At 51.4% G+C, this 9,923-nt stretch overlaps 1 long non-coding RNA gene across 1 annotated transcript; it reads left to right on the top strand.

Annotated features, from left to right (window-relative positions):
• The first annotated feature begins 1,381 nt into the window (after positions 1-1,381).
• On the top strand, positions 1,382-1,885 carry LOC127482303 (uncharacterized). Its single transcript, XR_007908497.1, has 3 exons — positions 1,382-1,672; positions 1,743-1,794; positions 1,870-1,885. It is a non-coding gene; the product is annotated as an uncharacterized LOC127482303 (long non-coding RNA).
• Positions 1,886-9,923: the final 8,038 nt, after the last annotated feature.

The following is a 9,923-nucleotide window of genomic DNA, read 5'->3' on the forward strand; positions in this document are numbered from 1 at the left end:
GTGTGTAGAAATTCATGAGGCTTAAAAAAAAGGGGGACTTGGGTCTTCTGCTATGCTGGGTAATCACCACCCCCTTTGCTTTTACCCTGCAAGAGAAAAACTCTGTGCAGAACTGAGAGCCTTGGGGTCAGGACATGAGATCCATCAGTCCAGGGCTGTTGTCTAGAGCTCATTTGGTAGTTTTTCTTAAGTTTTCTTGCATAATGCAAATTTAGCAGAGAGTTGCAGAGGCTTTGGCCTTGCAGGGGTGAATTAACACGTGTGTGTGTGTCACTGCTGTAATTATTATTAGCTTGGGGCTGTGCCTGCCCTGCTTTTTGACCTGCACCTGGTCAAGGTGCTGTTCAGACCCCCCAAATCTGTTGCATATGGGCTGCAGGTCATTCCTTCAGGGGGTTTATCTCGTAGCAGGGAGTCTCTGGGAGCTGGTAGGATGTGCAAAGTTTATTTATTCAATGAACCTGCCAAGCCCTCTCCATGTTCCCTCCTTAGGGCCGTGCTCAGTCTCTCTGTAGGGACTGTCCAGAGGGTACATTCTGCCATGAGCCAGGTCTGGCTGCACCCCAGGACTGTCCCAAAGGGCATTTTTGCTCGGCTGGGAGTTCCTTGCCTCTCCCATGTCCAGTGGTAAGAGTCAAATATGGACTTTTTCCTCGAGCAGTGATTTTCAGCAGGCTCCCAGTGGCCTGGCAGGGGCACTGAGTGGTTCTTTCTGTGCAGGGAACCTACTCAGACGTGGGGAGGGCAGGCTCCTGCAAGCCCTGCCCAGCAGGAATGTTCTGCAGCACAGCTGGGCTGGCTGAGCCAGAAGGACCTTGCCAGCCAGGATATTTCTGCAGCCCAGGTTCCAACACCTCCTCACCTGTGAGTCCCCAACACCTCAGGCTGCTCAAGACCTTCTGTCTCTACAAAACCTTTTATAAACCATATTAATTTTATTTTCCTCGCTCCAGGTGGGGCTTCCATTTGGAGATCTTTGCCCCCAAGGACATTACTGCCCAGCTGGCACCACGCACCCAGAGGAGATGCCGTGTCCTGCTGGCACCTGGAATGGGCAGAGAGGGGCCCAGGATGCCACTTGGTGCCTGCCTTGTGCCCCTGGGTTTTTCTGCAACATGTCTGGCCAAGGTGCTCCTGCAGGACTTTGTGCACGAGGTGAGACAGAGCCAGGAAATCAGAAATGAGTCGGTTTTGGCTGGGAGACAGGACTGAAAGATTTTCTGCTTTAAGGCTACTACTGCACGGGAAGGACAAAGACAGCAGAGCCAGAGGATGGTGTCACTGGAGATCTCTGCCCTCGAGGACATTTCTGCCCTGCAGGCTCAGCAGCACCTTCCCCCTGCCCCAGTGGGGAATACAGCAATGGAACAGGTCAGGGAATACAGCAATGGAACAGGTCAGGGAATACAGCAATGGAACAGGTCAGGGAATACAGCAATGGAACAGGTCAGGGAATACAGCAATGGAACAGGTCAGGGAATACAGCAATGGAACAGGTCAGGGAATACAGCAATGGAACAGGTCAGGGAATACAGCAATGGAACAGGTCAGGGAATACAGCAATGGAACAGGTCAGGGAATACAGCAATGGAACAGGTCAGGGAATACAGCAATGCAGCAGGTCAGGGGAATGCAGCAATGCAGCAGGTCAGGGGATACAGCAATGGAACAGGTCAGGGGAACACAGCAGGTCAGGGGAATACAGCAATGCAGCAGGTCAGGGGAATGCAGCAATGGAACAGGTCAGGGGAATGCAGCAATGGAACAGGTCAGGGGAATGCAGCAATGGAACAGGTCAGGGAATACAGCAATGGAACAGGTCAGGGAATGCAGCAATGGAACAGGTCAGGGAATACAGCAATGCAGCAGGTCAGGGGAATACAGCAATGCAGCAGGTCAGGCACTGGGGCTGTGCAGCTGCACAGTGCCCTGGGGCAGATGGAAACACTGATCATGGGTTTTATCTGCATCAAGAAGCATTTGGTAGCTGCTGGCCATTAAATACAGTGTTTTGGGGGAATGGGGTAGAGAAAGGGGTTGAGAAAGGGGGGTTGTTGGGTTTTTTTTCCTCTGGTGTCACATAGGGAATGTATTTCCCCCCTCATGTGTTGAGTTTGTAGCTGGGACAGTGCCCAGGAGGCTGTAAGCAGTTATCCAGCTTTCCCTCTGTTCCTCCTGCCCCCTAATGGGGGGATGTGGAGGTTACTGGTTACCTGGAGATGGGATGTTTGCTGAATCCAATGCTCCTGGGAGAAAGTGCATATTTGAAGGCCAGTTACCACAGGAGAGCTCTCAAAATAACTTTATTTCCACTTCTGCCTCCCAGAGCATTTGTGCACATGGCGTTTTCCTTCCACTTCATTCCATTTTTCCTTTTCTCTCCTGTATTTCCCTCACAGGTCAAGACAAATGCCTTCCTTGCCCTGCTGGGTTTCACTGTTCCGAAGGACTAAAACGTCGCTGTCCTCCTGGATTTTATTGCCCTCAGAAAACTGGGATCAACTTTTATCCTTGTCCTCCTGGGACTTACAACCCCTCCTACGGCCTCAGCCAGGCTGAGAGGTGCCAGCAGTGCCCTGCAGGTGAGGAAATGACTCTGGTTCTCCCTGTAGGGATATGTCTAAGGGGGTGATCTCTCTCCATCTCTCCCTTCCCGATTTTTCTGGTGTGTGTTTCCCCTCTAGGAAATGCAAATATAAAAATACACAGTAAAAGTAGGATCCCTGTCCCACTGGTGGCGTCCCCAGTGAGCTGCAGGGGTTTTTTTGAGGCTCTGCAGGAGAGTTTGGTTCACATTCAGGGTTTCCCAGAGGAGCAGGATCCGAGTTGGAATGTGGTTTTGTCCCAGTTGTGTCGATGCTGAGGGATTTGCTCTCTCAAAGTCTTCCCCTTTGCCTTCCAATCAGTGAATGCAACACAGCACCTCTCCTGGTTTTTCTCCCATTTCACTGATGCTCTTTTCCCTCTGTGGCCTTCCAGGAATGTTCTGTGGAGAATGGGGATTGTCCTCTCCCAGTGGTCCCTGCTGGCCAGGGTTCTTCTGCACAGCAGGTATTGAATTTAGTGCTCACAGGGCAAAAGGAGTGAAAAAGCAGGAAGCTGTGGCCCTTATGAAACTTGCTGTTAGTTATTCCAACCCACTACAGATTTTTGGCTTCATTGTCATGAGTTACAACGAGCAATAAGTCACATACTCTTCTGTCACCCATGGAAATGATTCTTTGGGCATGGAGGACTTCCTGTGGATAGCAACTCATGTCACTCAGGATACCTTTGCTCTTCCTCACGTAGGAGCAAGTGTCCCAAACCCTAATGGAGCCACAAACACGAGTACTGGTGGCCCATGCCCACCTGGACACTTCTGCCCAGCTGGCACAAGTATCCCACAGAGATGCCCCACGGGCACTTACTCAGACAGGTAAGATTTGGGGCTCTGCTGATCAGAATTTTTATTTTCTTTTTGGTTTCTCCCTTAGTCCTTTAAGCAACAAAATGCAGCTCAGTAAGGCTCATTACACATGTCCTTGCATTGATCATGAAAGCTCCCTGGTTGCTCTCACTCTGCCAGAGTGGAAGGCACCGGTGTTGTACCTGCTGAGCTGGCACGCCTGCCAACACAAAACCTGCTTGTGTCCTCTCAGGCTCCACAACTGGCAGGACTCCAACTGCACAGCATGTCCATCTGGCCATTTCTGTGGCTCCTCTGGCCTCACAGCCCCCTCAGGACCCTGCTTACCTGGCTACTACTGCCTGCCTGGGGCTTCCTCCCCATCCCCACCCGGTGAGCTGTGCTGGGGCAACACCCCCCTGGGGGTTTGGCAAAGGGGTAGCTTTAAAAAATGCCACCTTTTCCCACAGTGTTCCTGCCCCTGCCTCCTCTCAGACACCCAAACCCCTGTGTTAATTTTGTTTGAGGGATCTGTGCCATACCAAGGGTGAGGAAGCTGCTGGTCTGTGCTCTCAAATGAGATGCTTGCACTGAGCACTGGGGGGGTTATGAGTGTCTGCCTGTAATGGACACAGCCTGTCATTTTATTGTGCCTCAGAAATAATGATTTCCAGGGAAGACCTCCAATTCCATGCCTGTTCTTCTCTGTGCTGTAGGTGAGGGGGAGAAGGGAGGCCCTTGTCCCGTGAGCCACTTCTGCCCAGCAGGAAGCAGCTTTCCCTCCCCCTGCCCTGCAGGGACTTACAACAACCTCACCAGGCAAGCTGCCTGCTCCCCTTGTGCTGCAGGGTACTTCTGCCCAGAGAACACCACCAGCTACAGCACCAACCCTTGCCCAGCTGGCTTTTACTGCCCCAAAGGTGAGATGGGCCCTGGGGACAAAGCAATGCATTGGCCAGGCTGAAACATCCTTCTTAAAGGATAGAAATGAGCTCTGTAACAAAATGTTTAAGTGTCAGTCTGGTTCTTCACAGGAAAAAACCCCAAATAATATTTTAAACCATGGATATGGCTGTTGCTTAACACCCTCACAGGCAAATTAAACAGCACCCAGGGACTGTCCTGGCCAGGAAGGGCTATGGGGATCAGCAATGAGATAAACTGGAAAAGATGGCGTGAAAGTGATATAGCAGGATCAACAGATGGTGTTTATGGTCCATGAAGGGTTCTTGCTCTCTTTATTCCAAAGGAACCAAGTTTGCCACTGAGTTTCCCTGTCCCAGGGGCTACTACAACCCTGACCCCATGACACAGAGCCTGGATAGCTGCTTGCCCTGTCCCCCTGGGCACTACTGTGGCAAGGAGGGCTTGACAGCAGCCTCAGGCCAGTGTGATGCAGGTGAGTGTGGGGCAGCCTGGCTGTGGTGTTGCCCAGCACCTGGGGACAGCTTGGGTGGGAGGCTGATGCTTTTATCCTGCAGCTTTTGCCACAGCCCTTCCCGTGTGTTTGCTTATTCCCTTGCCTGCCTGGGGGCATCCAGTGTGACTGAACACAGCCTGGGCATCCACCTGAATCCTGTCTGCTGGTTCAGATGGGCCCAGGCTCCATGTAGGATGTGCCTGGTCACCCTGAGCAGCCTCTGCATCTGCCTTCTGAACCTGCCCAGGCAGCTGAACTGAGCCCTGTGACCATAAAGCAAAAGTACTGAACTTAGGGCTGTGAGATCTCCTCCCCTCTCTGCTGCTGTGTGTTCTATAAAAGCATCACTGCCTGGAGAACTGTGCCATGATGGTGCTAAATCTGGGTGGTGTTAACCTGTCCCCTGTTCTGTGTGCTCATGGCTGTTCTGGGCAGACACTGCACCCAAAGCCATCCCAGCTGGTTTATTCAGGATGGTTTCAGGATCTCAGTCGTGCTTTGTCTTCTCAGGCTGGTTTTGCATCTCAGCTGCTTGGACCTCCCAGCCCTTCGACCTGGATAACTACACCAATGCCAACTGCCTGTGCCCAGCCACTGCCACTGGAGGGAAGTGCTCAGCTGGGTTCTACTGCCCCAGAGGGAGCCCAGAGCCCCTGCCTTGCCCCCCTGGCTTTTACTGCAACGCCTCAGGTTTGTGTCTTTGGGGAAACAGGAGTGCTCTGTTTGGAGTGGAGATAAATTAAAGCTATTGTGTGGACAAAGGGATGTGTGCTATTTAAAAGCTTTTTAGAGGACCCTAAAGCTAAGTTCTGTTTTGGGAGATAAACCTGATTTTGCCAGAATTTGCTGTGTGACCTTGAGTAAGTGTCTCTGGCTGTGTTCCCATCTTCAGAGGACCAGTGTGAACACACTCCATTACAGGTTCACAGACATGGAACACCAGGGTCTGCTGCCAGATTACCTGCACTCTGCCTCTGCAGAGCCTGCAGGTGCCGAAATACTCACTGATGCTTCATTTCCTCCCACTCCTTTTCTGCCCTTTCACTTTTTTTCCAGTGTGTCCAACAGGAATTGTTTTATCCTGTTTTTCCATAGAGCTGTGCCTGGGAGATGCCCGTGGTGTTTTCCAGAGGGGGGCTGGAAGCAGTTGTTTTTCCTGCTTTTCTCCCTTGGTCTCAGTGCTCTGAGTGCCACCATCCTCTCTGTGTTCCAGGACTGTCTGTCCCCAGTGGGGAATGTGCTGCTGGGTTTTACTGTGAAGGGGAAGCAGCTCTCCCTAAACCCACAGATGGTGTGACTGGGAACATCTGCCCTGTGGGGACCTACTGCAGTGAGTATCCAGCACAGTCAGGACTCAGGATTCCCTGTCCCATAATGCCTGAAGTACTGAAAATTTCATGTCCTTTAATATCTGAAACACTGCTGGGTGATTTTGGGGGTGTGGTAGCCAGCTTGCTGGGGTCTGACCATAAAATCCCAAATTCTTCCCCCAGTTCTTCCCCTGGCCTGTTCTTTGAAGGTGATAAAGTGATATTTTTGTCTCAATACATGAACTTGAGAGTGTTATTGGCTTCACCTCTGTTTCCCCGAGTAAAGTGAAGCTAATAATGTTTGTCCTCTCCATTCTGTCTTTGCTTCTGTTCTCGCAGCTGCAGCATCAGCAGTGCCCCAGCTGTGCCCAGCTGGCACCTTTTCCAGCCTCCCAGGGAGGAGAACACTCTCTGAGTGCCAGCCTTGCCCCTCTGGCTTCTACTGTGAGGAGCCCGGGCTCAGTGCCCCGACTGGGGAGTGCTGGGAGGGTAAGTGGGGAATAAACTGCACTGCAGACCCCCAGAGACTCTGGGGAGGTGCTCAGAGGAGTGTGAGTTGGTGTGAATTGGGCAAATTCAAAATAAATGTCTTTCTGGGAGTCACTGGTTGAGAGTGGAAAAGCTATTTCCCTGCTGGGAGAGCTGACAGGAGCCAGAGGTGCTGTAATCCATACAGGCATCCAGAAAATAGGAGTTATATCCCAATGTTATTCTGTGCTTCCCTCATTACAAAAAGTGGCTGCTTGTTACAAACTCCTGAGCCTTCCTATGGGTCCTGTGGATCACAGTTTAGAGATTTGCTGCCTACCTTGGTGGTTCCTTCTCTTCCCTGGTGGAGAACATTTCCTGTCTCTGTGTGAAAAGGCCAGTAGAGGTTAAAACAACTCAGATGTGAAAGAAATGGTGACATCTGTGTGTTCTGAGCAATTTAAATGTTGCCAAGGGAAAACTCTGATGTTCAGGGGGGGAACTTTCTTTGAAGGGTTTCGGCTCCTGAAAGGAAACAGAGAGATCAATGTTGTGTCCTCAGATGTTTTCCTGTGTCACTTGTAAGCTTTGTCCTGTGTTCTGGGGGCCTCTGGGTGGTAAATTTTCTTCTAAAGAGTGCAGCAAGCGGAAAGCTTTGCTGTGTGTTTGTGCCAGCAGTGCTGTGAGTCAGATCAATAGCTATTTAAGGTCAGCAGGGGGTTTATTTTTCTGAGTGGCCACCGAGCTTTGTGTGCTGGGAGAAGCTGTTCTCTCCTAATGAGCAGCACCTCTGCAGCTTCTAATTCTGAGCTTCTTTCCCTCTGTCTCCCTGCAGGTTATTACTGTGACAGCCAGCAAGGGCCAGTTATTGATTTCACCCTTTACCCCTGCCCACGAGGCTTTTACTGCCCACCAGGGACCAGCAGGAGCTCCCAGTACAGCTGCCCTGCAGGAACCTTTGGGCCAAGGCAAAAACTGAGAACTATCCAGGAATGTCAAAGGTGCCCACCAGGAAAATACTGTGAATTGCCTGGCCTTGCTGCCCCAACAGGTAAACTGCTGTCCTGAGCATCCTTGTTCCTGCTAGAGAGTCATGTCAGTGGCTGATGGTTAATGCAGGGCTTGGCCTCCAGGGTTCTGACCCCACCCAAGGTGAACTGTCCCATTTGACTTCCTGAGAAGGAAAAAAAAATTCATTTACCTAAGCAAGATGTGAAAGAATGACTGCAGAAAGTAGAATTCCATGTGTGATGCTTCTTAAAAAAAAAAAAATCCAGTGGGAGTTTTCCAGTGTCAAACCTGTCTGGCATTTTGTTTTTTACAATCAGTTTGTTTTTTCAGCCTGGTTCCCAAAGGACCAATCCTTTCATGTGATTGATGGGCAGGTGATTAAGTTGAGCAGAGAAAGAGTGGGCAAAATACCCAGCAAGGACACCTCCATCTTTTTCAAGATTGTTTTTCCACATCAGTGCTGCTGATTTTTTTTTTGTTGTTGTTGTTGGTCCTTGTTCTGGAAGGCCCTAATTCAGCATTTTAATAGAATTCTTAATATTTCAGGATGTGTTGAATACGAGTCTAAAGAGAAATGTGTGCTTGAATACTTGGTGAGGTTTGGAGGTGGTGCTCAGTCAGGGTGAAGGGAAGTGCTTCTCTCTCTGTCAGTGTGGCATCTGCTGCCAGTTCTGCCCTCCTGGCACTTACAAGCAGCTCCTCTGCTTGCTGACCATTCCCTCACTGATTTTTGCACTGGCTCTGCACGATGACAAATGTCTGCACGTCAGCCTGAGTTCTGAAATTTGTGTTTATGTGCCTTTTGCTTCATGTATTCACGTATTTTGCACAGATTATTCTGTTTTCTAGGAGACTGTGCAGAGGGGTTTTGGTGTAAGAGCGGTGCCCGGGTAAGAGACCCCCAGGATGGAGAGTCAGGGCAGCCTTGTCCTGCTGGGCATTACTGTCCTGGAGGTGGGTGCTTTGGAACACGGCTTCTCTTGGTTCCTGGGAAGCACGAGGTGCCATTCCCTCACTCTGGGGTGACTGGTTCCAGGTGCAGCCGTGCCCTTGCAGTGCCCTCCTGGCACGTGGGCTGGCAGGGCGGGCAGGAGGAGTTTGCAGGAGTGCCAGCCCTGTCCCGGGGGATATTTCTGCAATGGTTCCGGGCTGGGGGCTCCCTCGGGGCAGTGCAGCCCAGGGTGAGTAGAACAAGCACATTCCCACGCTCTGCCGTGGGCAGGGCTGCTCTGCCAGGGGTTCTGTGCCCTCTGGGACACCCCCTGTGCTCCTGGTGCAGGTACTTCTGCGCTGCTGGTGCCCAGACCCCCACGCCCACCGACGGCCTCTCGGGAGCTCCGTGTCCCCCCGGTCACTCGTGTCCCCCTGGCTCCAGGGCTCCAGCCCCGTGTCCCCCTGGCTCCCACCTGCCCCACAGCCACGGGGAGCAGTGCCAGCCTTGCCCAGGGGGGCAGTACTGTGTCCCTGGTGAGGAGCCAGCGCCCTGCCCACGGGGTGAGTTGAGCTCCCGCTGAAACGCCTGGTTTGCCCTCGGTTTTCCAGAGGCTGCTGATCCTGAGCTGTCCTGGCTTTCTTTCCCAGGGTATTTCTGTCCCGAGGGCACAACTCTTCCAGTTGCTTGTCCAGCAGGATCCTATAACCCTTCCCAAAGGCAAACCAGCTGCCTGCCCTGTCCTGAAGGGTAAGAATGACAGAGTGACCTTAGGATTATACACACGAGTGGAGGGACTACTGGAAATAATTGTTTATCCAGCCACCCATGGCTGGCTGGATGTGGTGGGAAAAGCAGGGTGGGCAAAGTAGGATGAGGTGGGAAAATGAGTTATTTTACCACTCGTCTCCATGAGGAAGCAGAGCAGCTGCTGAGCTCTGTTTCACAGCACCGTGTGGATGATTATGGGACCAGGAAAAGTCCGAACTCCATATCCATGGAAGGGGATTTAGGCTGTTCAGAGCACAGAAACCACCTGGCACCATAAACTTTGCTCCTGTCTGGAGTTAATAGAAGGTTCCCTTGGCAACAGGCTGGCAGAGGCCTGTTGAAGGGGAAGAGGATCTTGAAAATCACCTGATGCTGAGCCTGGCTTTTCCTTGGGGGATTTATCTCCAATTACTGAGTGGATTTGACCTTGATTAACTTTTACAAGTTGATGAATCACAGCCTGGATATGTTATGACTCAAGTTAAGAAAATTATGTCTCTGTGGCTTTTGCAATTATGCCATCAATTTGGCACAGGAGGAAACAACTGAAGATGCACTGATGTGTATGAGAAGCTCTTTTCTGGTCAATACAGTGCAGCAGCCACATTAGACAAGCTGGTCCCA

Source organism: Manacus candei, unplaced genomic scaffold, assembly GCF_025592945.1.
Source record: "Manacus candei isolate 608988 ecotype Guabito, Panama unplaced genomic scaffold, ASM2559294v1 h1tg000086l, whole genome shotgun sequence".
NCBI lineage: Eukaryota > Metazoa > Chordata > Aves > Passeriformes > Pipridae > Manacus > Manacus candei.